The sequence below is a fragment of the Neomonachus schauinslandi genome, chromosome 2 (assembly GCF_002201575.2).
Source record: "Neomonachus schauinslandi chromosome 2, ASM220157v2, whole genome shotgun sequence".
Lineage (NCBI taxonomy): Eukaryota > Metazoa > Chordata > Mammalia > Carnivora > Phocidae > Neomonachus > Neomonachus schauinslandi.
The window spans coordinates 112,210,260-112,215,344 of NC_058404.1; the positions used below are offsets into that span (position 1 = coordinate 112,210,260).

Genomic DNA, 5,085 nt, shown 5'->3' on the forward strand with positions numbered 1-5,085 from the left:
GGGGCTTGACCTGCCTACAAAGCAAGGAGAGGGATTGTCTGCATTTGCAGCTGAATCTCTTTGAGCACAACTTGGGGAGCTTGACAAAGGGAAATTTGTTCAGACTCTTTTCACTCTTCCACTCAAAGCAGAAATCCAAAGACATTTAATCACAATATTTTTCACCTAGAGACTCTGGTAAATTAACAAAGCTCATTCTATTATTTTTCATGGAAGTATAAAAAGCAAGCAAACATGATTCTTAATCAAAGAAAAACATTTTATTTTTTTATTATTTTAAAGAAAAATATTTTAAGGGTGATTTGCATACTATGCATTTTTTTCCCACCTCACTGAATTTATGCACCTTATTTTATTTGTATGCCCTTCTAAAATGCAATGGACCAGGAACCTGGGTGGCTTAGTTGGTTAAGTGGCTGCCTTTGGCTCAGTTCATGATCTCAGGGTCCTGGGATCAAGCCCTTTCCTCCCCACTTGTGCTCTCTCACTATCTGTCTCTCTCTCTCTCAAATAAATATGTAAAATATTTAAAATAAAATAAAGTAGACCAAGTAACATTCTATGAATTTGACCTGATTCCCATTCCATGAGGAAAATATATACACATATATATTTTTTCAAGGCTGCCTAGCCTTGGACAATACAAAAACCTTTTTGAAAGAACAAAAATAAATATGTGTTACATTATTTTATTTAAATATATATAAAAACATAAAACAAGATAAAAGCACCTTGTACAACCAAAGGAAAAAAGATGCGTTATGTATAGGGGAGCAAAGATAAGGATGACTGCACGTTTCTCATTAGTAACAGTGCACATTAAAAGTCATGGAGTGATGGGTGCCTGGGTGGCTCAGTTGGTTAAGCCACTGCCTTCGGCTCAGGTCATGATCCTGGAGTCCCGGGATCGAGTCCCGCATAGGGCTCCCTGCTTGGCAGGGGGTCTGCTTCTCCCTCTGACCCTCTTCCCTCTCGTGCTCTCTGTGTCTCATTCTCTCTCTCTCAAATAAATAAATAAAATCTTTAAAAAAAAAAGTCATGGAGTGTGCTCGCTTCAGCAGCACATATACTAAAATTGGAATAACATAGAGAAGATTAACATGGCTCCTGCACAAGGATTATATGCAAATTCACGAAGTGTTCCATATTTTAAAAAAATAAATAAAAGTCATGGAGCAATATCTTTAAAATAATCGAAGAAAAAAAACAAAACAAAACTGTCAATCCAGAATTCTGTACATAGTGAAAATGTCTTTCAAAAACGAAAGCAAAATAAAGATTTATTCAAACATACAAATGATGGTACATTTATCACCGGCAGACATAATGCTTTATAAGAAAATTTAAAGGAGTCATTCAGGCAAAAAGACAGTGATGCCAGCTGGACACTGTATTTACACATAAAAGATCAAATTATGAGAAATGATAGCAATTTAGGTAAATATCAATAATTTTGTTCTTATTATATCAAAATGTATCATAGATCTAAATGTAAAACTTAAGCTTAAATCTATAAAATTTCTAGAAGAAAAGAGAGAATTAGGTCTTTATTACATTGGGTTAGCAAATTTCTTAAATACTACACTAAGAGCATGATCCATAAAAGAACAAAGTGACAAATTTGACTTCAAAATTAAGAATGTCTGCTTTTTGAAAGATATCCCTTAAACAAATGAAAAGACAAGCTACAGACTGGGACAAAATATTTACAAAATCTTATAAAGACTTATCTCCAGGATATAGATTCTTAAAACTCAATACTAAGAAAACAAACAACTCAAGAAAAAAAGTAGGCAAAAGATTGGAACAGGCTCATCACCAAAGATAATGTATAAATGACAAGTAACTACATGATAAGATATTCAGTATCATTAGTCATTAGAGAAATACAATTAAAACTGAAAATGCCTAGTCCAATGCTAGGCTTGAAATATGAATGTTTTTGGTAAATCAATCAATAGTGCAATCAATATATTAAAAGTTAGAATCAAGTATTTGCTAATCCTTATCCTGAACCATCCTAATGTATCTCGTATTATTCAGAGATACAAAACTGTCAACTCTGAAAATTAAATTATTGTTTAACTTATTTAAAGAATAAATGCCAAAAGGCATTCTTAGAAGTGAGCATGGGAATGTTGACAATTTTATAACAGAGAGATAGTGAACCATCATGATAGACAAAGGAGTCAGATAAAATAAATGTTTTCCCTCTGACAGCTTCTTGCCTTGCATGGTTCGATGTGGAATGTTGTAAGTGTCCCAACTGTCATCTCCCCAAGGATATCAGTTAATATGGGTATAATAGCATCCCTCATTCAGTGAGTCTAGTCTAGACCTATTTGTCTCTCATGGGCACTGGTAGCCTTTTCCCAGATAGATAATGTGGGAGGCAACCAATACCTTCAGTAAGTTTGACATTAAGAACACCATTATATTTAACTGTTGCTTTTCTGAGTTGGTCTGAACAAAAAGTATCTCCACCACTCAGTTTAATCAGACTGGCATGAGTCTCTAAGACTTAAGAGAGAGGAAATGTCAGCTCCATGAAACTGAGTCTGTAAGTCACCAAGTAGCAGATTAAAAACTCTACTCTGTCCTTTTCTCCTCTACCATTGACTGAAGATGCCCTTGATCAGTTAGATGGGCATTTAAGAAAAGAAAAAAGACAAGAAAAAATATAGAGAATTAAGAGATATGAAAGCAAAAAAATTGAGTTAAATATTAAAATGTATGCATTTTTTAAAAGATTTTATTTACTTATTTGTCAGAGAGAGAGAGAGAGCACAAGCAGGGGGAACGGCAGGCAGAGGGAGAAACAGGCTCCCCACTGAGCAAGGAGCCCCATGCGGGACTTGATGCGGGGCTAGATCCCAGGACCCTGGGATCATGACCTGAGCCAAAGGCAGACGCTTAACGACTGAGCCACACAGGTGTCCCTAAAATGTATGCATTTTTTACAAGAATATCATAATGCTATGTAACCAAAGATGTATGTTATAAAAGAAGAAATGTATTTAAAAGATATCTAACTCTATTTAATCCCAAGATAGGAAAGGAAAAAGAAAAACAGAAAAACTCGAGGATGTGCATTTAGTAGAGAAGTCCTCAAACAAAACATGATTTTCAATTGTCAGTAGCAACCATAAAAATCAGCACCCAGCTGGAAAGAAACTCCTCTTCTCATGGCAAGCTCAAGAAGTTACCTGAAGTGTGAAGACTTTGGCTAAAATCCCGGAGAGGACATTCTGCAATAAACAATTTGATACCACTTTATCTTGTCGTACAACACCCAAACTCTTCACAATAATTTGAAAATATGCTCCTCTGCTTTGTACACAGCCAGAGCTCCCACTAGTATCTGCGTAAGAGCAGGATCAAGCATGCTGTGGCTAAGTGCAAGAGCCCTGGTCACCGAGGCAGCTCTCTATTTTCAATTGTTGTATTAGCTCTAATTCTTCAAGGCAGTCATCCAGAGTCCCTTATTCTTTTCTGTATTCAAAATTTGGAACAATTTCATATTATCAAATGTAAAATGCACAAAGTCGTAAGCTCAGTAATTTCTCTTTCAGAAATATACCTAATAGAAACACACAAAAAAAATTAGGTACAAATCATTTATACAAAAAATTTTGTACTAAATCATGTATACTGTGACTAGAGAACAATTAAATACACACTAATAGCATAGTCAAATAAATAAAGACATACACGATAGTTTAAAGGTATTGAATAAAGTTCTAAATGTAGGTATGAATAGCTCCCCAAGATACATTGTTACATGGAAAAAAATTTAATTCAATAATGTAGCGCTCTCTCTCCTTCCCTCTGTTTCCATAGAAGTATTGAAAATGAATTTACACTCAAAATCCCTTCCTGAAGTCGAGAATAATAGGATTAGAAAGTCAATCTGTTTATGATTATAATTTAAATACACAATAAGGGATTATTATACAGAAAAAATATTTAAAAATTTACACTGTTACCTCACAACAAAGGTATAGATTTAAGTAGGACTAAAGCTTCTAATAAATAAATAAATAAGAACTTACTCTTTTTGGCGCACAAAGCAAGTTTTTCTCTTTTGCTTCCACTATGACCAAGGGCTAAAAAACACAAGTCGGCATTTAGAAGACCAAGAAATTCTGATTATATAATAATTTCATAGATACTTTACAATAAGTATATTTAAAATGATCTCTACATCTGAGGGACATCTGGGTGACTCAGTCAGTTAAGCATCTGCCTTTAGCTCAGGTCATGGGGATCCTGGGGTCCTGGGATTGAGTCTCAAATTGGGCTCCTTCCTCATTGGGGAGCCTGCTTCTCCCTCCACCTGCCAATTCCCATGCTTGTGTTCTCTCTCTCTGACAAAAAAGATAAATAAAATCTTTAAAAAAATTATCTCTACATCTGAAACTAATGACGTACTATATGTTGGCTAAATGAATTTAAATTAAAAATTTTTTTAAAAAGAAAAAATAATGATCAATATTATATCGCATAATTTTTGAAAAGTATAGGCAAATTGGAAAAGAAACCAATAAAGTTTCAAAAAAATTAAGTTGAGTTTATTTTTAAAATTAACACCTAAATGCCTTTGCTAAGCCGCATATTGAACATAGTTGAAGTTATGATTGGTAAAATAGAAGCGAGGTCTGAAGAATATACCCAGAATGTAGTGCAAAGAGATGAATAGTTGGAAAATCTTTTTTTTTTTTTTTTAAAGATTTATTTATTTGAGAGAGTGAGAATGAGAGTACATGAGAGGGGGGAGGGTCAGAGGGAGAAGCAGACTCCCCGCCGAGCAGGGAGCCCGATGCGGGACTCGATCCCGGGACTCCAGGATCATGACCTGAGCTGAAGGCAGTCGCTTAGCCAACTGAGCCACCCAGGCGCCCCAATAGCTGGAAAATCTTAAGGAGTAATCGAATGAGAAAAAGAAAGAATGGTAAGTCTAAAATTCGTCTAATAGGAATACCAGAAAGAAAAACAGAAAATGTGAGGAAGAAAGCATTGAAAGTTATAATAGGTGAGCTGCTCAATATTCAGATGAATGCTCATGCTGAAAAGGGTAGATTTTAA

General features: G+C 34.9%; 1 non-coding gene across 1 annotated transcript; it reads left to right on the forward strand.

Annotated features, from left to right (window-relative positions):
- The first annotated feature begins 1,045 nt into the window (after positions 1 to 1,045).
- Positions 1,046 to 1,152, forward strand: LOC123324160. The gene has a single exon (XR_006539652.1). It is a non-coding gene; the product is annotated as a U6 spliceosomal RNA (small nuclear RNA).
- The last annotated feature ends 3,933 nt before the right edge of the window (positions 1,153 to 5,085 follow it).